Source organism: Protopterus annectens, chromosome 6.part0 (assembly GCF_019279795.1).
Source record: "Protopterus annectens isolate FY-2018-M chromosome 6.part0, PAN1.0, whole genome shotgun sequence".
Lineage (NCBI taxonomy): Eukaryota > Metazoa > Chordata > Ceratodontiformes > Protopteridae > Protopterus > Protopterus annectens.
This window is the reverse complement of record NC_056737.1, coordinates 1,861,999,618-1,862,025,947: the sequence shown is the minus strand read 5'-3', so window position 1 is coordinate 1,862,025,947 and position 26,330 is coordinate 1,861,999,618.

Sequence of the window (26,330 nt, the reverse complement as noted above, 5' to 3'; positions counted from 1 at the left end):
TGTGTCTGGTTGGCTGTCATGGCTCCGATTTTATGTTTCCAAAAATGTAAACCGTTTTCTACGGTTTACATTTCTGAATGCTTACACTACACCTGCACCACTTCCTGAATCGCTACATACCTTCATTTGCATGCTACACTGCTGTACATGGGGTAATTAGCATACAGGGCCCGGGAGCTGTCCTGGAGTAGCATACACAGGTGGTGCACATGGAAACAGCTTGTACCTGAATTGCTCAGCGGCCATATTTGGTGTTAAAACGCCAATGCATGCCTGCACCTGGTGCAAGCTTCATGAATCACGGATATTTCTGCCTTATCATAAGAAAATGTTTTACAAGAAGATAAATAATGGGGGTTGAAACTGTTCAGTTCAAAGGGTGCAAAGTAAGCATTATTTATGATCATAAACTGAGTGCAAATGAGACTTTTAAGAGGAATAAATTCATTATTCAGATGTAGTAATTTCTTCATCATATTATATTTGAGTTAAAGTCTGGTCCTTGTCAACCCCAAAAAATAAAAAAAATAAAATATATTATTGCCTCTAAAGTTTTGATTTAATTTATAAGCATGTAGATTTCCCACTTTGTAAAGTGTTATTTAAAGATTTAGAAAAATATTTTTTTCTATAACATTTGAATTATGTTTGATTGTAATTGGTTTACATAATCCTTTTTTGATAATTAAGTGCATTCAGGGTTTGTCATTGACAGACTGCAAAAAATTGGGAAGTGATGTTGGAAACTAAATCTAATTATAACTTTAATTAAAAGTGAAATGCTAACTCTGTCATAAACCTTAGAAGTGTCCAGTGTTATATGCATATTCTGTTTTGAAGAGTATCTAATGAAGGATATGGTCATTGAACAGTCTTGACTTTGTAAAACAAATTAAAAGGGAAAATAATAAACAGAATTACTCTCTTAATCTGTAGGCCACAAGTCATACTAAGATTTGCATATCATACTAAAGTTTTGATATCATACATAATTAAAGAGATAGGTCTATAATTTGATGAATTGTGGAAGTCATGATTTGGTACAATTCTTAAAATCCATTTAAGATAATTTCTTTAAATATTCACGGTAGGATATTAGATTGATTTTGAAACATATGTGTAAAATTCTGATGTAAACTTGCCCAGACCAGGGTATTTTCCTAGTATTATATTGTAGATTGTCTGTAATATTTCAGCTGGACATTGATGCTGGCCTAGTAGACTATGGCTTCAGGATTTAATCTAGCAAATTTCAACTGACCTAGGAACTTGTCTACGTCTCTGGCGCCCTAGATGCTATGAGTATTAGTATAAAATTCTGTATAACGTTTTTATTTTGTTGTTGTTGTTCAAAATAGTGAATAAATGTTCATTTGAAGTATATAACTTATTTTTATCTTTAATTCATGGTATGCATATGGGATGTTTATGTGCTTTAATGAATTATATTAAAATATTCAATGACACTTGGGCACTTTCACAATATTGTGCTCATGTTTTGGTCTCCCACCATGATAAATGAGACATATTTAAGCTGTGCAATTCATTCTTTAATTCATGTATCTTATTCTCAAAGCCTTTATCATGTTTATTCATTAGTGCAGTGTCTAACTGTTGAAGTGATATTTTTAATTTTGGTCTCCTTTTGTTTGTGAAATTTTAGGATATGGCAAACACAACAGGCCTCTTATTTTGTTTTTAATGCAGCCCATTGCTATCTGGGGGCATATCAGTTTTACATAAGTTATTGTTAACATTTTAGTTGGAATTAATTTTATTTCTAATTTCTTCATTTTTTAATAATTTAAAATTTAGGGACTGGTTATAATTCAAGTTTTTCCTTAAACCATAAAGTGTCTCAACTGAAGGTTAGAGAAATTATGGAATGGTTAGCGAAATACCTAGGATGGGTAGTGAAATCAATTGTAGTCTCTAGAATTGTATTTAAAAGCAAATTAAATCAATTTGTGACTATGATTTTGATATGACCAGTAAAACGTGAATCTGTGAGGGAAATTGTTAATCATAATATTGGGTCTGTAAGATCAAATTAATTTACTAAATTTAGGATAGCTAAGGAAATGTTACTATAAAAAAAATATAGATTTGTTAGTCCTGCCTTTCAAGGGATCTAGTATGCATTCCAATATCCCCACTGTTATCAAGTAGTACTTAATGATTTTTTTAAAGAAGTTGTGAATTTGAGTAATGAAGTTTTTCCTGGGAAAAACAATGAGAATAGACATTTAATAATAATATATGTTTCTCTAATTCTCAGGAATGCACTGGGTTTAAAGGCTAAGCCATAAGGAGTTTTACTTAAACAAAAGTCCATCATGGGTGGCAAAAGTAGGAAAACCATTGCTCTTTTTCAGATTTTTGGTGGTAAGAGTTCTTCAAGTCTTGTTCATTCATCCATCCATCTATTGATCATCCATCCATCTATTTATCGACACATACATACATTCTGCCACCTCTCCATACATTCAATACATTTTTAAAATACTGGTTTTGTGAAAGCTGCTTTGATGGAAAGCTCAGTAGGGCTGACAAAGCTTGTTGAAAGGCAGCTAACTGCTATTCATAATATTCTACCTCACTGGAGACAGAAAATGTGTTTCTAGCTATAGTGCCCCCTACTTACACTGAATGTGACACTACATCTAGAACCATCTGCTTGCACTAGAGTTGTTTTAGGAAACGTTATGGCTTATGTGTTGACTCATGTTATTACTGGGAAGCAGCTCACATGATCAGAACCCAAATGAATTGTTATTTGACTTCCAAGCTCATCATAAATTGTCCATAGTGTACACCTTTATTAAACATATAGCTGCTCATAGCTATAAGTGGAACCATAGTATCTTGGGCTAGAAACTGATGGCTGATTTTGTAGCTATATCATCAGATTTAAGACCATATAATTTAGATGCTTAGGTGATAGAGAACCTGTGCTGCGGAAAGATAACAAGTTAATGGTTGATGGTGAATTGGGCCATATGGCTAGAGCAGCTGCTGAGCAGACTCATGAAGTTGCATGGCTAGTGAAGTTGTCCTTGTTAACCTAAAGAATGCTACTGTGTAGGTGAATTCTGCTATCTTTTCTGGAAGAACTCTTCCCATATACGACAATATTAAAAATGACCATGAGGATGGGTAAGTGAAGTCTATATAGACCAATTCAAGATTTTCATGGTTGAGACAGTGGCAAGGAGCTAGTGTTAAAATGTGGTTACTGTTTACTATAGTGGTAATGTCAAACCCTGCTGGTACATAGTAAAAACAAAGGAATTCCATCATGTTAAAGAAAGGAGCCTTCCATTTAATGCTAGCATGTTGCTGTCCAAAATTAACTAATAGGTACTCATAGTCCAGTAAAGCAGTATCTGTTGCAGCTAATAAAGTCAATTCCCAATTATGGAAAGAATTTGAAGATGCCACAGAAAATTACTTTCAAAAGGCTTCATTTAAGATAAAGATCAATATGCATGATACAGAAGGTGTTGCAGGACGCTGCCAGGCTATTTTAAACAAGGCTGAAGAAATACCAACTTAAACAAGGGTATTTTGAAGAAGTGGTTGGAACACTTTAAGGAGTACATGATCATGTCTGATCATCATGACCCATTGGGAGACAGTGTGAAAAATAATTTGCATGGCAGGATCCATTTCTTTAGATGAGGTCCCTTCAAAGTAAACTTTTATGAGATGACAAAGATTAGGCCTGCATGAGGTCTGCATGCCAAAATGGTTCAGCAAATCAGTAACTGAAAAGAATTAAGCTCTCTTGAAATGCAGAAAGATTTCCTGTTTGTATTAGATTGAGTGATTGTCAGCCACAACAACTTTAATCAGTTCAAATAAGTCCAAATAAAGTCTTCTTCATTCATCCTTTTTCTTGATTACCGGTATGGACAAAAATAACTTATAAGAGTCAGGCCTCTCCTCTATTCTTTGTAATAGTCCCTGCAGCTCCTGTAAGACAATGTCATGAACTGCAAATTGTGACTGTGATAGCTTTTGTAGAATGTGTTATACTGTAGGCCTTGCCTGCCCTTATGGAGGCATGTAACAGCAGTGGCATCACAACAGTCTAGTCCTGGGTACTGCACAGGCACAGTGGTGGAAACCTTGGAAACATTTTACCATCCTTAAAGTCCGTCTACACAAATGGCAAATGATGCATGGCTGGAGAGGTGTACTAGAGCAAGCAATGCAGAAGTCAGTCTCTGCACAGTTCATTACAACAAAAATAAACAGAGTAAGGCTTACTAACAAAGGTATTGCATTTCTTGTGTATTTTATTGAGAGCATTTATTCTGAATCAAATAAATATCTTTGAAATATTCTTTGTACATGCATTTTACAAGTAGGATGACTGGTAATTCCCATATCATTAAGCAGCTCTGTAATAACTATCGGAGACCTTTTAGCTATTTTGATGTTTTTGCTGTAGGTCAAGAAAATTATTGCTGGATTCAAAGGCTAGAGGATCATCATCATTCATGATGGTTTCACCTTTTAGTCTGTGGGGAATCATTACAGGCCAGCTTCTTACTGCAGCAATTACAGCTTATACATGACAGTAAAACAGTTATCTGCTTACTGAGGTGAGAATAAATAAATTGTAAATATAAATTAGAATTTTTTATGAACTTTTTCATATCAATGTGCAAAGGAAAGCTATTGATATTAAACCACTTATTCAAATTAATTAAATATGGAAAATACTGCATTCACTTAATGCCACCTCTGTGCCTCTGGTGTACAGCTTGAAAGCAATTACAAAGACAGAGCATTGTGGGTTAAAACAGTCCAGGTGTATGCTGACTCTAAGGATGATGTGCTCCCAATGAGAGCCCAGCATATGTATGTTTATAGTTATGGAAGAACAGTTATTCAGGGGAGTACAGCTGGTCATAGTCAAAATGTGTTGCATTCTTGCCATGACAGTCAGCTGTCTGATTAACAATATATCTGTTGCAAGTGAAGCACAAGTTTCAGTCTATTGGGATATGCATTATTATGTGATGGTGAGGTAGTAAAGGGTAACCTTCATTAATGCAAGCTGTAAAGCTTTGGCTGGCTGTATCCATGTGTGCACATTTGCATGCATGTCATATCTCTTAACTGTACAGATTTTCGCAGAATGTCAAGATTTTTGCCTCATATTTTCGTCCTCTTTCTCATAAAATTGTGGTTTTCTGGCAAATAACTAGCAAATCATTGAGAACTGAAATCAGAAAATAATGACAAATATTTAAAATTCAGACATCATAGCTTTCAGAAAATTCATGCCAGTGCAAACCCTGTTATATTCTATCATCTTCCCAAGTTTGCAAAAGCAATGTTTAAAACTTGTTCCTATTTTTGGGCCTTTGCCCCCCCATTATTTATGGCTTTGTCCAGATTCTTTGCTCTAAGAGGTTGAGAGGTATGATGCATGTGCATTTGCATACTGACGAAAGATAACTAGCAATTTCTAATGACTGTCAGCTCATACAGGCAAATTTTAAACAGCACACCTTTAGCACATAGCTTTGATTGATAGCAGCACAGAATTGAATTCTTTGGTATGTATGGCATGTCATATTTTTCCTGCATTGAATTAGACCACTGCCTCATTTTTCCTGTTCTTATCGAAGCATAAATGAAGAAAGAACGCATATATTATATTGTATTGTATTATATTATGTTATATTATATTATATTATATTATATTATATTATATTATATTATATTATATTATATTATATTACAGAGGTCACTTGAAATGCATGATTTCTATCCAATATCCTGAAAAAAAGACAACTCGGTTAAGCACTTCACTTGTTGAGATCAGGTATCAGGCTATACTGTTGAAACTGCCATTAGAGACCAGCCAATGACAGCAGCAGAATAAAAATACAAATGTGTTTCTGTCTGTTGTCTATGCCAGTATTGTCCCTAACTGTGTATTACATAAGAGAGTGTGTTACTTCTTTTTAACAGTGTTAGCCAAGTGTTTTATGGCTTTAAAAGTCTGCAAACCACTTAGTGATTTTTTTCCCTGTTGCTAGAAGGACATGGATCAGATAAAGCTCCGTGAACTACAAAGAATTATGACTGGGTCTTGATCATAACTCTGTATTATGTGTTCTTGATGTGGGTGCCAACATTCTCCTCTCCTGCTTCTCTCTCAAGGTGAATTTCTTGGCATCCATGTTTCAAGCACATAATTAGCAGGTTATGATTGTTGACCTGTGTAATCTTCTATATTAGTTGTACTGTCACAATCTAATCTATTATAAATGCACTCAGGAGTTTCAGACTACATGCATTCTTATCTTCCAGCTTAGAAGTAACAAACATGAACGAACAAACAAAAAAAAAAAAACACAATAACCCTCAGCTGTATTCCATGATTATGTGAATAGCACTGAAGCAAAATATAAATATCTTTCGTAACACATTAGAAATCATAATATATGCACATTCTGTTCTATAAGTAAACATTCACAGAATTATACATTTACAACTAATCATAATACCAAACAGTTATATTCTAAGAGTAGGCAACAAATCAAGAAGGCAAATATCTGCACTGTCCATTGACTAAAACACTGTCTACCTGAATATTCCAGATTATAATTAAAACTATGTCCATGACATTTTTAATTCATATATGCCACTTACAATGGGATTGTTGCCATGGCTTTGCAAATGTTTAGAACCTGAAGTTTTGACAAAGCCTGGAAACACATTGCCACAGCTTGTATATATGCAAGGAAAAAGGACATCTTTAAAACCACTATAGGTTAAGAACACATAGGCAATATTAGTCTAGGTGTTTTAAGATGATATAATATTCTAGCTGGAGACCTAAAATCCAGGGTTTCCAATAAGTTCCTGACACAAGGTTGCAATATCTTAATTCAAAAGTTGAACTGCAACTCTCATTCTTTTCAGATTAGTGCACACCGGGATTCTCTACACTAACTCAATTGAATAAACAAGCATGAGGGATGCCAAGTGCTTTCTTCCAATTTTTCTTTGGCATTTCAACCAATAATTCCCATCTGGAGTTTCCCTTCTCAAAATCTAAGCCATTTTATACTCCCTTGAGGTTCCTTCTGAGCACTTTGAATCCACTGACACTTTGTGAAAAGGAACCTGTTTTTCAGCACCAGTTTACATATTTTCTCACTACAGTCAAGAATATTTCTTTATATTTATTCCTAGGCACAATAGGAGGAATTTTCTTTTCTTTTTCTTTTCTCATCATAGCTGACCATAAGCTGCTACCAGATCTTCTTCTCATTCACCTGAGTAACTTAACCCACCTTAACTCCCCCAGACTCAACTCAATCCAAGTTTGGAACCATTGAGGAGATCAAGGATACTGGTGGAGCACCATACTGCTTCCAGAAAGTATGTTCTAACCCCTGCCCCCTCACATCCACCTTGCCAGACCTGCAATCACTGCCTTTTACGAGGTGCATGTGTGCTTCCATACATGTGTGTCCTCCCAACTAAGTGGCTCAGCAGTTTTGCAGCATAGAATTCACCAGGCTCATAATACTGCTTATTGCTGCAAGCCTAGGCTGCCTTCATTTCCTTAGGCTGGAAAATATGTCATTAGCTGTTTACTCCCATCCAACCCTACAGTCTCCCAGTAACTATGTTACTAATCAAACCCAGGTCATCTTGGGTTTATTAAGAGCTTTATCCTTCTGTACCACATGACCACTAATAGAAGAAAGTCTCATTCTACAAAAATTTGTCTCCATTTATTCAACATTCTTAATTGCAAGCATTCTGGATAACCTATTGAACTTCCTTCCAAACAAGTTCTCAAGTGAAGGCATATGCAGAGCATATGTTGTCAAGAATCTATAATGTTTTCCTGGCATCATCAACGTGTTGGAAGGTATGTAAGAAATAGGTGCTCAGGCTTCTGTGATGTATGGAAACAATGTAAAACCTTCCACTTCAGTAATTTCCATTACATCAAGCCAAATGATCATGAAAAGACTGTAGTAGCTGTTCTTTGTGTTCCCTCTTCAGAGTACATCCCAGCATGCTGTCAAAAGGATGGGGGTTTTGGAATAATTCTTATTGCACATTTTCCGAGGAATGGGATGGTCTGAAAAATATGATTATAAAAATGGTAGTGACAATTCAGGATAATTAGTATTTTTTTGGTAACAACCACTGACAAACATCAGTACTAGTTCTGCTCATTACCTCATTGCCATCTCAAAGATGCAATCAGGTAACTTAACTGTAGATGTTTACAGAGTGTGTCTGAAGAAGCCCATATTCATAATTCAGGTCTTTTATATAACATTTAAATTCATCCAGTCAAAAAAGTTGACACCAAGAATAAAGTCTAAAGAAAATTCTTTCCATAAATATCCCTTCAAAGCCCAAACAATCCCTAGATTTTTTCTTTCGATAGACATAAACATGACATTCAATTTTCTATTCTTAGAGTCTAGCAGTGTCTTTTACCTGTTGCCTCAATCACTCAAGTTTAAGTTCTCACATTTCATTCTAATGGTGTGTGATTTCAATATCTTTCCGTATTAGATTAAATAATCTTACTTGTCTGTGGCATGGATGCCTAACACATATCTCAATATGGTGGGATAATGTAGTGCCAGGTTTTGCTAAGTTTTGCAGGACAACACATAAAGCCAGTGGCCTTCCTAACTCTCTTATGCAGGAGTGACTCAAATAGGACTGGTCTTACATTCATTTAACTTTTTTGTCCTTTGTTGACCAGGTTATTCCCATTAAACTAGTGCTATCTTTTCAGAGAAGACCTGAGATGGTATATATAATACAAGGGGAAATTTCAGCATGACATTGGGAAATTTTACCCTACTGTTTTCTGTATGTAAAATGGGATATTTTATATCCACCTGAGCCACCATCAACTCAAGCAGATGAGACCATGGTTTAAAATCTGATCCAAAGTATGATAGGCAGACAATTTGTGAAGGAGAGTAATCTTAATTGGTAATAGTCCTTGCTCTGTTGATAGCATGAATAATTTCAAGTTATGGGTACAGACGTACATACAGGATTTCCGTAAAGTTGATATCAATTGTTTCCATATAGAATTATGCCACTTGTATCCTTGAGTATATAACTGAAATAGTGTATAGCTTAATGTTAGTGGCTTAACAAATACTGTCTGGTAGGATATCACTGATAATAACAGACTGGTTATAATAGTATATCCAATCATTCCTCCAAACATATTGAACTGCTACCATATCTGCAGAAAAGATGTTGTTGGGTCAGTCATAATAATCATGATATCATCTGTGTAAAGATTTGTCTCATGTTTCACACCTACCACCCACCAAAGGACCTTTAACCCTATGTTCATCCCCAAACTCTGTTGCTGGAGATGAACATTTATTTCTAGTTTATAGCCCTTCCCACTTGAATAGAATGTGGAATATATAGCCATATATTAGTTATTACTCATTGTCCAGGGTGCTCCAAGCAAATGCCATATACACACACACACACACACACACACACACACACACACACACACGTATATATATATATATATATATATATATATATATATATATATATATATATATATATATATATATCATATACAGATATAGATACATATATGTGTGCATGTGTGTGTGCGTGTGTGTGTGTGTGTGTGCGTATCATGAAAAGTTGAAAACTCAAGAGAGAGAATCATAAATGGTAGAGCAAAATGGAGAGACTTAGAAAACATTGAAAACTACTCTCTCAAAATAAACAGATCACTATCAGTAAACCACAGCTACAAAATCATGATCAAGTGTTGTTTTGATAATTATACTGCTATGGAAAGGGTTACGGTTAGGGAAAGGTGTAGTGTTAGGGTTCTGGTTAGAGTTAGCACACATGAGTCAACCCCACCTTACAAAAAAATTAAATTCAAATCACTGATAGGTCCATGTAGAACTACAATACTAAAAATGTTGACCCCATTTTATCTCAGTCAAATTACTCCATCTCTTATGGTCTGACGTTACTAAGGCATTTAATGTCCTTGCACTCAGAGCTGAGCATGGGCCATATCCACTATAAAAAATCTTCCTATAAATAAGCTTGCAACAGCCCTCTGGGCAAATTTACCTTACCATCCTAATATGCATGTCAGACTACCAACTTTGGAACAAAATATGCTATTGAGGTGAGCATATATATTCAATGACAAGATGGGGTGGGAGATAGTCACTGACTTCTTCAACTTGACTTATTCAAGCATAATGATTCACTAGAACTTCTTCATGTCCAAATAACCACTAGAAACAATACCATAGGGGTTGTGGCCAAGTTGGTGCCAAGTTAGCAGATTTTATTTTCTTTTCCGCTACTTAAGATATATTTCTGATAGCAATTTGGAACTAAAAATCAGTTTAAACACTAATAGTCCAAGAAGTTTTATTTATAAACTTCTACTGAATTTTTTTCTAAAAATAATTTATTTTTTTAATAATTTTCCCGTCAAAATTAAATAGAAAGGAATACAAGGATACCTTAAGATGAGTTACACAAAGTCAAATTCTCATGACCAGAATGTGAAGAAAGAAATACAATCATGTATTATTAATATACAAGAAACCTCAATCAAAATGAATAACATAGATAATAAACTAGATAATTTTAAGAGTCTACAAAGCACATGGAACATGAAATGATTAAACAGCAAACATTTCCAAAAACAGATATGAAAGATGCCTTAAATTACATAGAAGGAAGACTACCAAAGGAAGAAAATCATACTGAATTCCTTTTAAAACAAAATAATGCATTATTAACTAAAATCAATAACTTGGAAAACAGATCCAGAAGAAATAACATTAAAATCTTCAGTATTCCAGAGAAACTAGAAGTTGACAATATAGTTATTTTTTAACTTTTTGGCTACCGAAAATACTAAACATACCTGAATTAATGTTCTCTGGCATTGAGAGAGCTCACAAATCATTAATGGTACCTTTGTTGAAGAAACATCCTCCACCAAGGTCAGTTATAGTTAGATTTTTATCTAGCTAGGATAAGCGATTAATTTTAAAGACTGTGTGGTCAAAATCTCTTAGCAAAGTTAGTGACAGTATAATAAGATTTGACAATGACTACTCTACCTCAGTAATATCCAAAAGAAAATAATTTCTTACATTAAAGAATTAATGAAGAAACAAATTGAAGTATGCCTACTGTTTCCTGCAAGACCGAAAATATTTATTTCGGATTGTATAAAAACATTTGATAACTTTGAAACTGCTATTACTATTAAAGAAAAACACAACATCTTAGACAAACTAGAAGAAATAGAGTGGAATACAATTTTTTTGAACAGACAAGCAGAGAGAAATGGATGGAAAAATAGTGAAAAAAAGAAAATGTTAAAAGACAAGTGAATTGAACAAACATTAATTTAATACTGTTTTTACAAATTCATTATTGTACCTATCTAATAAATGTTGGGACTGAACAACATTCTTATATATGTTCAACCTCTGAAAATAAAGGGAAGAAAAATCTCTGTAAGCTTTTCATTTTAGAGAGGTAAATATTTCTGATTTTACTAAAAAACGTTAACCGTTTCTTTCTTTCCACTTTATTCAAGAATTACTAATAAACATTTAATAAGGAACTATTAGTCTTATTAAAATAACTGCATTATAATTCAACAAATCTTTTCAATAGAAGTACATAAGTAGTTATATATCTGTTTTCTTTTTTAAGGAGTTAGGGTTGTGTAATATTTATAAAATCCTTTGCTTATTTCATATATAAATATATAACTAGTATATGAATAGTTGAATTATTTAGTAAAACTAAAATTATAGTTAATAGTAGGAATGGTTATTTAAACTTTTATTTTTCATCATTTTTGACTAGAGCTTTTCACAGGCAGAAATGCAATGCTGCCAGTTAGTTGCTATGGTGGTCCTAGAGTACTAGAACTTTGAATGATACTTAAAGCTTTATTTGCTTCATTTATCTTTATCTTTACTATACCTGTTGGGTATTTAAATAATCTTTTTTAGATAGGGTGTTTCTTTTACTTGCTATTTATAGCTGCCTGATTAGAGAAATATTCAGCAACAAAGTTCATGATTTGCAAGGGAATTAAAGTAAGCTGCATGAATGCGAATATTTGTGCTGTCCAATAGGTACTTACATTTTAGTGGCTATGTGACTTAGCTAGTTACTGTTTTAAGTCATGCTAAACTACAGGGGTGGGACGTGTTGGATGTTTCAGGTTTCTTCTCTTATGTTGTGTAAATAGTGTGCGCAAGTGCAAATTGTTTCTCTGAAGAGAAAAACTAATTAAGGTGATTCTTACTTTATTCTCACTGTAGTTTTAAGCTAAACCAGCTGCTAGGATTAGTGGAATCCCTCATATGATGCAATTGTGTATCTTAAGTAATTTTTAAATGACTTCATGACATAACCTTAATTTTAAAGCTGTACGCATACATTGAATAGTCATCGAATGAATCATTCTAGCTAGCAAATTATGACATAATCTGTTAATTTTAAATATGTAAAAAGGAAAAAGTAATGGTATAGCACAAGTGCTATTGAATTGTACATAGTAGTTTTAATCCTGATGATACAGAATAAGGAGCTTATAATGTATGCACATATATTTGTTTTAGCTCTTTGAATATTTATGCATGTTCCTTTTCATACTAGTCTGTTTTGAAGAATAATTCATAACAAAATGATTAATGAAATGTATCTTAGGGATCCTTAATTTTATGGACAATTGCAATAAAATAAATGGAGGCATGTATTTACTCCAGCCTATAGAAATCCATTATAAATAATGAGCTTCTGGTAAAACATATACTGCCATTGCTGAATATCACATCATCACAAAATTAGTTAATCAGCTAGATAGGATATAATTTATGGGAACCTTGTCAAATGACTTATGCCAGCATTTGGTAGCTCTTGAATAACAAATATCAGTATTATAATATATTTCAAAAGTTTACACATATATTCTGAGATATTAGTGCTATGTTGTTGTTGTCTTTCGGCTTTTCCCAGTTAGGGGTTGCCACAGCGGAACTCCGGTCCACTAATGATTGGCAATAGATTTTCACGAACGTCGAGGTGCCAGCTCGATGATCAACCTTCAACAAAGGCACGCCCATTTACATGTCTTTTGAATGCCCACCCAACCATGGGGAGGACATGCAGACTCCACACAGAAGGCACTCCCCACACTCCAGCCGAGAATCAAATGGGAGAACCTCTTGCTGTGAGGCAACAATGCTACCACTGCTGAGATATTAGTGCTATAGTAATTGATATTCAGTAGATAGGCTTGTCTCATAATGTAGGTAACATATACTGTTGAAGTGTTGATAAAAGTAAAGGGAGCAAAATGGTTTATACACTCATTACAACAGAAACATAACATATAATAAATGGAATTTATATTATACTAGAACACCTCTATTGATAGCAGTGCATTCTTGCAAGAATTTCTTTCATTCAGTAGAGTAGTAAGCTCAGGTTACACCCTATGATGTTAATTGTTTTTACCTAATTTATATCATGTGACTACTAGTGCTTGCTAGAGGTTGTATAAAAAGAAGTATATTTCAGTTTTATTTATTAACTTCTGATGAAGCAGATTTTCCTGCAAAAGCTCTTATGTTTTGACATTAAAACTTAGATTAAAACTGGAAACTTTGGTCATACCTGAATTCTTCTGTGTTTTTATCATTACTATCAAATTTAATTCTACCTTCCTTTTAAAGTCTTTTATAGTAACATGAAGCAGGTTCATAGGTGGGTACTGGGCTATTGGCCCTAGTGCCTATATAGGCCTAGCCAAAAAGGTGCCCTGGCTTTTTCCACCCAATAAATGTATTCCCCTAGTGCTATATAAGTTTATATATGCAATGACGTCTGTAATTCTCTTTGTAGGTCATACATGAAATGGCTCATTACTATTACTCATAATATGTGACTAGCATTTTTTACATTAAAAATAGTAACAATAGCTGATATTTATAAGGTATATGTTATATATTGTATCATTAAATTATTATAAACTGTAAGCTTATGTTAACATAAGTTATGACCTCTGAACTTGATTGTAATTATTTAATCAACTTCATTTTACAATAATGCTGGCAGCATCAGAAGGGTAAACTCTGATTTTGGAGAGTAGGTGATATGTTTGGATAGATTTCCTATTCAGATCTGAAATTTTAAACTTCATGAAAGATGATGGTTTTAAGTTATATTTCAGTTTTATTAAGTTGTTTTATACTTTATACATGATGCGCATATTTCATTTTACTTTGAATGATTTAGATACATTTAACATATTACTTGGAAAATTTTACATATACAATTTAGGATATATAGTGACAAGTTTTAAATTTTATAAGTTAACAATGGGTCTATATCACTTTATTCAATCATTGAACCATTATTTGTGGAAGCTGCTCTTCATCGAGCAACAAGTTTTAAGTAGGGTATATCAGTCTTTGGCCATCCAAGGCACCATAAAAAAAAAAAAAACATACAATTTAAAACCTACCAAGGTGGTGGGCTACACCACCCACCTCCAATGTGGGGGACTGAGCCACCAACACCCCAACTAAATATACCAACTCTGAGGTTGCACTACAGTGGGGAAAAGGGCAATTTCCAGATGGTGGCCAACCGCTTATTTGCCATAGTTAAAATTAACCATTTGATGAAGAATGACTTTGACAAATAAGAAGTCAACAAATGGTTATTCACTGAATAGCCATTCAATAAAGTGATATAGACCCTTTAACAATATATAAAACAGTCTATCACATGATATAACATATGAATTGTATTTCTATTAACGTTAATGATTTAAACAATGGATGTAAAGGGGTAGTTTAGACAAATATTTAAAGTTATTTAAAGCTCAAATTAACTTTTTCAAGAAACTCATTTGATACAGAAAGACTTTGACAGAATTAATACATCCGATACTCAATACTTACAAGTTTTCAATTTGAGGAAAAGTGTAGGGGAGTTGCTATTTTATGGAAAAACTCCCTCTTGATTCCAAGAATATTATATATATATATATATATATATATATATATATATATATATATATATATATAAAATGATAATAATGGAATGTTCTGTTTGATAACATTGGAGCTATTTAAGAAAATAAATACTTTTGTGAACTCTTGGATACCAGGCATTGGATTTAATTTGTCAAAAGACAGTTAAAAAGGTAATACAAAAAAATCAAAAGTCAGTTTAATTGTGGTGCATTGGACTTCAATTTGTTAGAATACAGTTAGAAAAAGTAATATAAAAAAATCAAAAGTCAGTTTAATTGTGGTAGGGAATTTTAATTGTGCTAATAAACATAGGAGATTTGCTACTGCTAAAGCATTATTAGAAGTCCTAGAATCATATAATATGAACTATATAAACACATTTTCAAAATCAGACTCATTTCCCTTTGCATATTGTTCTCATAGACATAGTACATATTCAAGAATTGATAGAGTCTATATTTCAAATGATTTAATATCTAGTTTGAGGAAAGTAAAAATAGGTACTTGTTTTTTGTCAGAACCCAATGCCATTACATTTGCAATCAAATTAAAAATGAATAATACTATATCTTTTAGAAGAATTCCTGTTTATATAACTCAGTTAAAGGAATTCAAGGAATGGTTTATCAATGAAGTTCCCAATTTAAATGAACTATAACAATAACTATAAATACTTATAACTATAAAAGCTATAGTTATAAAATACAGTTATAAAATAACTATAAATAATAATGTGGAAGTGTTTTATATATATATATATATATATATATATATATATATATATATATATATAGTGGGTCTGTATTATGTGACAGAAGAATCTCTTCTTCGAACAAATAATAATTGACACATATGCAGTGAGCACTGTAAACTGCAAATGGCCACGTCCTCAAATTTTTTCCTTGGGAAAAAATTCAGTTGCCCATTACTGGGAATTGCCCTTTTCTTCAATGTAGAGCAATCTCTGAGTTGGTATATTTTGTTAGGGGGGTGTGGGAGGCATAGCCCCCCAGTTAGTTAGTGTTTTAAAGTTTGTTTTTTTATTTTACAACCACGTGATTTTTTTTTCCTAAGGAAAAAATTTGAGGAAGTGGCAGTTCAAGGTTTACAGCATTCGCTGTACACATGTCAATTATGTGTTCAAAAAGATTCTTCCATCACATAATATATATATATATATATATATATATATATATATATATATATATATATATATATATAACTCTATGAAAGCCTGCTTATATGGAAAAATAATAAAAATAGTATGCTGGTACAATAATAAGATAAAACAATGGGATAAAAAGATAAAAAGTATTCAGGAAGAAATTGATAAAATGCAACTTAAAATACTGGAAGGTGATAAAAATTTGATTGATGATCTTAATAAATTAAAGACAAAATATGCAGAGATTCTACAACAAAAAAGCGTAATACATTTAGAAAAACTTAAATTGCACTGCATTATTTAAATCCTAAAAATTTGCACAGATTGGCTAATCTACCTAATCCAAGATTATTGCCAAATCTATCCATACTAGGGGAATTTATAACACAAATAATAATAAAAAGATAAAGATTTAGATGGTATATTGGACATTTTCAGAACTTATTTTAGTAAAATCAGTCAAATACAATAATAATACATACTCAACTCATTAAGGCAATACACAAAAATCTTTAAGATCTGAACAAATTAATCTATTCATAAACCTATAATAAGGTTGGAGCTGAAAGATCAAATTAAAAGAAATTAAAATTAAATAAATACTCTGAGTAATGATGTTATTATTCCATAACTGTATAAATTAATACTGAATGATGTATTATTATTACTACTATTTTTTTCTGTTTAGAAGTTTAAATAACATTCCTCCTTCCTAGAATTATACTCTCATATCTCTGATTATAAAGCCAGATGAAGAGTCTATAAAGATTTTATTAAGTGCTCTATAAAGTTTTCTTTGTATTGAACGATCTCTTTGCTAAATATTGGTTATAAAATGTGCATGGCAGTATATGCAAACATAATTAAAAATGTCTCCCTTCATTAATTAATGAAGATGAAATGGGATTTATAATGAATAGGCATACATATTATAGTATTAAAAGAATAATTGCAATAATTGATTCTACAAAAAACACAAAATAAAATTTCACCGTGGGCAGTATAGATATTAATAGTGCCTTTGATTTGGTTAACTGGGTCTATTTATTAACCATTTTAGTGGAATTAAAATTTTCTAATACATTTTTTCAACTTGTTAAGCTTCTTTATGATGATTCTTATGCATATATAAAAATGGTCTCATATATATATCTAAATCTATAGAAATAAATAAGGGTACTAAAAAAGGATGCCCTTTGTCCTAGTTATTATTTACTTTACTTTACTTATGGAACCCTTTGCTAATTTTGTTAGAGTTAATAATGATGTTAAAGGATTTAAAATAAATTTAAGACTTAAATGTAAAATTCAACTTTTTGCAGATGATGTCTTATTGACTTTAAGTGAATGTAAATTGTCTCTTCAAACAATTTAATTCAATTACATTTTAAAAACATTAAGACTTGAACTTCATTATAATACAACTAATGTTCTTTTTATAAATAATAAACACAATACGTCAGAAAGATTTCAAAAATTGATTTCTAATAACAATAAAATTAAATATTTAGCCATTGTTTTGACAGATATCAAAGACATAATTTCTATTAATTCTAACAATATAAAATAAGCTATAAAGCAGCTAACTGATAAGTTGAATATGTTATTCTTCAGTGTAGAAGATAGATTATCATTAATCAAAATGATTATATTTCCAAAAATGTTATGCATTGTGTAATCAATTTATCTACCACCTCCCAAGAAATATGAAAAATAAATTAACTCTTCTTCTAAAATTTCCTTGGTATCCAGGTAAACCTAGGTTAACCCTAAATAATCATATAAGGGAAGTGACAGAATGAGCTATAAAATTTCCTGATTTAGAAATGTGTATATTAGCTTCTACTATCAACAATAACTTTATGACTGAATTCAAATTATTCTGCCAGATGGAAAGAAATACACAAAAAATATTTTTCTCAAGACAAATGGAAAAATTTCATTATATCATAATCAAATATTACTTAAAAACTTTCATTGGTTATTAAAGGATTATTTTACAGAAGGTAAAAGTCGATAAATTCTAATTGTATTAATACTTTCTTAAATCCATTTTAAAAAAGTTTGATTTAAAAAATTCTGAATATAAAGCTTGGCTTTTTATTATTTTTCCAAATGCATATATTGAGAATACTTTGTTTTCCTTGAACTTCTCTAATATGTTAAATCTGAAAATTAAGAACGTAGTTAGCTGTTTCAACATTATTAATGTAGATTATATATCATTATTTTAACTGATTAAAACTGATATTTTCTCTCAGTAATTAATATCTCATGCTTATATACTGTGGAAGAAACTAATGCAACTGACATACTAGTCCTGCTAAGCTTATTTTGCTCTTGCTATATCTCAGTGCTATTTAACAGTTCTGTGCTACATTTATTGATTTGGTTGAATGTATCACTGTTTCTCCACCTGTGCTTGTTAATGAATTATCATCTATTGTTTATTGCACTGCTCTTAGGTTGTTTTAACAGTATTCTGATATTTCCTAACCTCCACTGATACTAAAAAAGCTGTACTGAGTTTGCCTAAGATCTCATGAGTTTGATAATATATTTCTAAGTTTTTCTATGTTTGTAGACATTTGGGAAGTTATTTCCAAGAATTCCTGATATTGTAGGAGTTCTGCCTTTTGTTGTAAAGCATTTATTACTGCACTTGAGCTCAAAAACAGTTCATTTACATTAAGAGGGTTTTATTCTGCACTCTGGTGGGAGCAGAGGGGTGATTCAACCTATCCAAGTTGGGAACTGCTGGTGGAAGACTTATTGTGTGTTTACCTCATTGGCCTGAGGCTTAATAATGTAAAAGTCTTTCATCTTACTGGTATAAATGCCTCAAATTTGCACATTACACAAATGCCATTACGTAAGTAAACTTCTCCAGTTTAATATCCCCAATAGGAAATGTTCTCCATAGTCTCACACTGCTGATAGCTGCTCTATGAGTTGCCAGTTTGCACAAAAGGCAGCACCATTGCAAGTCATCTTATAGTATACTACTAAACACTCTCGCTTAGACCTTTAAATGAATATTCTGTACTCCTTCCTACCTATGGATCTGGTATAATGGATACGTGCTTCCCTGTCATCTCTGTTTCTGGCCTGATGGATATTGGCATCCTGAGGCAGTGTAGTAACTACTTCAGGTTCACTGACAACCATTTAATTTTAGAACAGACAAACACAGTGTTTGAGAGATGTAGTTACACAATGTCATTGGAGGCAAAGGTCTCAAATACACAGAAAATGCAGACCAGGTTGTCAGTGTTACACCCAAAGCATTCACTACAAACACTAAGGAACAAACACATAGATCCATGTATGTGGAGTTACTCACAGGTAATCTACTCAAACCTCCAAGATCTCTTAAAAGCATCTCTCAATGGTCCCTCACACACTAAAAAAGACAGCACTTCACACAACACCTGACTTTGAAAAATAATAGTATTCCAGCTTCAAAGCCCATAAGGCAACACACTATACAGCCACACATTCTAGTTATTGGGGATTCCATTGTAAGACATACTGATGCCCCCATACCAGGCTAAATAAGGAGAATATCACAATCTGTCTGTCTGGAGCATTCACTGGGTCACACATGTACTTGGATCTTTAGACCACAATTAACTGTATGACATGGTCATAGTACATATGGCTATAAACAACCTAAGATGTACTTCACTGGAATATATAAAGAGAGGCATGATGGAGCTCTCTAAAGATGTGTCTCAGATAAGTATGAAGCTAGCCTTCAGTAGCATCTACCTTCACTAATGATGTTGCCACAGTGTCATCAAAAAGTGATTGACTTCAACAAATTGGCTTAGTTTTTAGTGTCACAGCAAGAGGATCCAGTACCTGTTAGCCTAGGGAGACATGCCCAACAATCCACAATGATTTGCCAGAGATGGTTTGCACTTATCAACATTTGCCTTTCAGATACTAACAAAATCTTTATTTCCATACTGCCTTTTTTAGGCTGTGCCAAGCTGATAAACCCTCCAAAATAATAAAAATCACTCATGATTATCTAAACATACTTCTGCTCAGTGCTAGGAGTTTAAATAAAAAAGCACTCCTCACCCTGGAGAATGCAGACATATGTGTGGTTCTGGAAACATGGTTCAGAACTATGGAAAGCACCCCAGCTATCAATGGCTACAATGCCTTTCATGCATTTTGATCTCCCTCAGCTAAGAATAAAACAAAGGGATGAGGTGTCTTTGTATTTATAAAGGACAATTGCACTGGTAGTCTGGCCCACCAACATGACTTGCTTGAGCTGCTCCATGCCCAACTAACTATAGGTGTGACCCTCTATCATATCCTTGCTAGCTACAGATCCCCTAACTTGATTCTGGAAAACAATACCTCCTACCTAAACCTGCTAGAATTTCTTAACATTCAGCCTAACACCATGGTTATGGGTGAATTCAACTATCCATCCATTAACTGGGAGACTTATACAACCCACGATTCACTTGCTCAGAGGTTTTTGGACTTAGTTAATGCAAACACCCTGGAACAACTAGTTAGTTCCCCAACTAGAGGTACAAATATCCTAGACCTAGTACTCTAGTACTCACAGGAATGGGGGGATGATGCTCCCTCCCATGCATTAAATTCTCCCTGTTAAGGTCAGACCGCAAAATCATCTTCTTTACTAAGCTAGAACCCCCATCAAACTCCAACCTGTTAAGAACTTTATTAAGGCCAATTACCTCAAACTAAATGACACTGAGGCCTATTCTAGGCTGTACACAAAAGCACTGTACAACCACATTCATACATGCATACAGGAACCAGTACCTGCCTGAGTCAAATCAATGATTACTGGCAAAAATAAACCACCCTGGTGGACCCTTAGCATAAACAGGCTATTCAACATAAGAAAAAACTCCTCTCAAAAATTCAGGAAGGAACAGTCAAAATAGTGCAAAAAAAGTCTAAATCAACATATTAGAGAGTTGACCAAATCTGTCAAAGCAAACAGTGAAACAAAGCTAGCCTCCCATTTGAAAAATAACCATAAGGCTTTTTTAATTATGTTTGTAATATCAGGGGAAATGCTCAGCCATGTGCTTAGTTAATCATAAACTGTAACACTTACATCCAGCTTGAAACTATAAAAACCTGCTAGCCAACAGGTTCAGTTCAGACTTCTCCACCCTATCATCTACTACCACACCTGGAGCAAACCTGCAACCATCCCCCTATTGACCATTATGAGGGAACAGGTCCTTACTGCACTCACTAAACTCCATGGGTCCTGACAACACTTGAGGATACTTCTTAAATAGCTTAAAACAGAATCTGTCAAGGCCACTAAAAACCCTCTTTAATTAAAGCTTCCAGATGTGCTTTATCCCAGAGTAATGGAGGGTGGTAACATTCATCCATACATACAAGAGGGGGAATATCAGCTGACCTAGATAGTTACAAACCCTTATGTTTGACCAGTCTTACTTGCAAGCCTATGGAGAGAATTATCATGGACTTGATCTATAATGACATAGGAAATCTCCAAATACTGAACTAGACCCAATTTGGCTTTGTCAAAAGGAGGTTTTGCCTGCTGAATCTGGTGGACTTCTTTGAGAACTTTGCCAGAACCATGGGTGATGGTAAAATGGCACATACTGCTTATTTAGACCTGGCCAAAGCATTTGACACAATCCACCATCGGGGGATAATAGATAAATTCACTAAGTTAGGCATAAAACCCTACATTGTCAGATGGATAGCAAACTGACTAACTGACATGACACATTTTGTCCAGATAGGTGAATCCATTTCTGATAAGAAAGCTATTACTAGTGCTGTCCCACAGGGCTCAGTATTTGGACCTCTCCCGTTTAGTATATACTTCTTTGAAGTGAAGGTCAATGTTGGGGATCTCTTGCTCACCAAGTTCACTGATGACTGTAAGCTGGAAGAAATTAATGAATCACCAAATGATGTTGACAACCCACAAACAGGCCTAAAATTGACAAACGACTGGTCCAAAACCCATGGTCTTAGACTAAATGCTAAAAAATATGCAATCATACCCTTTGGTACATCAGACATACTTGCAAATTATAATATTGAGAGCACATCCCTAAAAGTAGACCTAGTGGTGAGGGACATAGGAACACATATAGTAATCCCAACCTTTGAATATCAGGTAGCTAGAGTAGTGAGGAAATCCTTCTGTGTGGCTCAATTTATAAGTAAAGGCATGGCATCAAGTTCAAAGAAAGTTATAGTGCCATTGTACTAGGCCCTCATCAGGCCAATAATCAACTACAATGTTGCATGTACCTAACCAGGCTCTTACAACTGGAGTGACCCCAGAGGTAACTCGCTAAAAAAATAGAAAGAGTAAGATACATGTCTTAGGCAGACCAACTAAAGGCCTTATCTCTTTACTCTGTCTCATGCCTTTTATTGAGAGGTGACTTATGCCTGACCTACAGGACATTCTCTGATCCAACCCTGACGAAAATGTTACATATTCACAAGAAAACTATACGAGGTTTATGCGTTTCATGGACCCAAACCTTATCTGTGACTCTTACAGAACTTGCTGGAGAGGCACATTTATGTCCCAAAGGCTACCACATCTATGGAATAAATCTCCCATCTTCATAAAATAAGGCCCATCCCTCACTTTTTTCAAAAATAATTTATATGGATGGGGAACCATACATTCACTCTCGGGTTACTGCCCATATCCCTTATGGACAGAGACAGTCTGTGAAATGACTCAAGGCTCCAAAACCCAAAGACCCCCACCCTGATACTTCCTCATCCCATATCTGGGGAATTAAGATATAATATTGTCATATCCTCAGTTTTATTGGCAAGGCTTGCAAAGGATCTCATGTCATTAGCCTAGTAATCACATATGAACCTAAAAACAGTTTTATTTGCAGAACTTAAATGAGAAGCTGATTTTGTCAAAGTACAAAGTAATTCCCTGGATTCATCAAGCTCTGTGCAAGAATAGTGTTATTCTTGTATGGAGAGTTCCATAGCCGTGTAGGACAGCAGCACATCCTGCATATTCATGAGGGTGTGTTGTTGTCTACACTAGACATCCATGAAACAAGAACGAGTTCAGGGGGCATGTCTGAGCAGTGCTCACACAGAACAGACTCCCCCTGCACTCTAGAATTGCTGTATGGCAATTCCACAGCAGCTAACTGTTCCGCAGTACATATAAGTACAGCCCCCACAACATAGCACTTAACTGGCCAGATTTTCACAGAGTGTCCAGATTATCCCTAATGCTCTTGGCCTTTCACTCATAAAATGTCCTCTAACACAAATTGATACATACTAGCAGCTTTCTCAGTTTATAAGAGTAATGTTATCCGTTTACTTTTTTTTTTTCAATCTCCAATAAAGTTCAAGCGTAGCTGAGTGGGTTTGCGTGACACACAGCTATGCTCAGCCTAGATTACACATCCCAATGAGCTAAATAGAAATATACAGCCAAAAAATTCTAAAGTGAAATAGAGTAGAGATTAGAGCTTACACTTTGTATGCAGATATTCATGGTTTGAGCTCCAAGGCAGTTCATTCATTTTTATTTGTGAAAACAGCACTAAAATTATATTTTATCAATAAGCAGTGAATAATATATATTTGCTAACCAGTGTAGTGTAGCAGGTCCAAATGTGAGGTGTCAGTGTAGTACAGATGTGAAACCCCCATATAAACACAATTATCCCATACAGTATAGCCGCAAAATAATGTAATGTAATGAAAGCACATAGGGGGATGTTATGGAATGTAAACATACATATCATAATATGTAATTTATGAGGAATCAACCCCACAATGCTGATAGTCTGTAAAAGGAAAGCTGAACAATGCTAGCTTATGCTCAGCTATAGTTAGCCAGTATAAGCATTGCTTACATGTAAACTCTAAGCAAGAATTAGCATAGCTAAGTGGATTTGCACACTGGTAAACAGTGCTTAGCATCTACCCCTTTAAGCAATGTTTATCTGTGCTAAGCAGGTTTGCCTGCCACTTAGCTTAGCCCAGCATAATCAAAATTGTCCAATCACAGAAAAGGGTGGGAAATCAGCTCTATTTAAACCTCACAGGTGGGAATACAGCTCATAACCAGTTATAGCTCCCCACTGTAGGCACTATGTCTGGTGTTGGTGAAAGTATGCACTTTTGGGCACAGTGCTGGGGCATTCAGGAGACCAGGGTCATGGTTGAACTCCTTGTAGAAAACCATGACATGATACTGTTGCAGGACCAGTACTAGAGCTCCCAATACAAAGCAGAGGCCTTGGACCATCTCACTCACGATCTCACAAGTGCCACTGGCATCCCTCGGATTGGTGAGCAGGTCTGGCAGCACTTTGCTGACTTGAAATGGAGGAAGTAGGAGCTCTTGGACCAGTGAGTCCAAGATGCCAGGGCGGGGAATGCTCCAGGCGTGTGTAAGTATCAGTCACAATAAGTGTTTTCCAAAGTCCAGCCTGTGTATGTGATGGATAGGTATGCATAAATGTTTTTTCTTATCTCCTGCACAGCTGCAGATGAGAACGCTGTGAACTTGGATGCCCACGCCAGCAGGCTGCTAAGGCTACATCGCGAGGCTGCTGAGTAACAATCTAGCTTGTAGCATCCAGGGCAAATAAATAAAAATTAGTAGAATGTCACCTTGCAGTATTTAAAAATGGGTATGGTTTGTATTGAATAAACAAGCCAGTAGAAAACTAATAGTGACATTCAGGTTATATATCAATAAAAGTGTAAGTACTTGTAAATAAAAATCAGAACCCTAGACTAGTTGTGTTTACTTTGGTATTGTATAAATCAAAATGTGTACAGTTTATGCATAGCAACTATAGCTCTGAAAGCATTAAACAATCAAGGCTCATCTGACAAAGATTGTGGAGTTATAAAACAGGAGATTAACTAAATGAAATGCTGCATGCACCAAGATCTGTTATCTGATTAGTAATGTTGTGTTAACCAGTGTTTTCTACACTGTGCTATACAAGACAAATGTGCTATGAATGAATGTCTGAATTACAACTTCAGATTGTACAACCAAGAGAGTATTAGACAGAAAACAGTCAAACAATAGACAGTAGATTCTCAATAGTGCATTCTGATGAAACACAAACTTGATGTATTTTTTGCACAAACAGGCAATGTTCAAATCCTGAGAGTGGTAGTAAGCTGTATGCATAGTTTCACCCAGGATTTTGTGAATATGTGTATAAACAGTCAGGTAGTGTTAACAGAAATTTCCTCCACAAGTCTGCCAGGTAAGAAAGGTATAAAGTAGCTATAGGAAGGCTGTAGATATACTGTGTCCAACACCCACTGTCCAACCCCAAGGCTGCAAATGACAGCAAGATAAGTACATACACCAAGTAGTCACCTCCAAGAAATATTCCTCAGGTGTCACGCTATTACAGCTAGTGGTCATTGCTGGAAACAACCAGGGTGACCGATAGAAATCAAGGCAGAGTATGGCAGTAGCACACACACACACACACACACACACACACACACACACACACACACACACACACACACACACACACAAAAACACACACAATATGAGTGCACATATGTAACCCTGACTATGTGAATATGGGTAGAAACAGTCAGGTAGGGTTAACAGAAATTTCCTCCAAAGTCTGCCAGGTAAGCAAAAGTATAAAGTAGCTATAAGAAGGCTGTGGTTATACACTGTGCACAAACATACCACTGCCCAACCCAAGGCCATAGGTTTTTGTAAAGTGAGGTAATACCTGTAGAATAATGATTAGAGCAACGAACATTAAAGTTGAAAGCACTTCAAGCATATACAGTTGTTAACTGACATCTCTCTCTCTTCTCCACCTTATCTGCACCAATAATCTAAACAAATAAATCAGTGGGTATGCTTTTCACCAAACATACTGTTGGGACATGTGTCCTACTGTAATACAAATATTGAAATGTTTTTCTATTAATGTTCCCTGTTCAAATATTATCATTGGTGGCCTATTGCTATCAATGTAACCTGCATGCTTTTATAATGCCCACTGTGG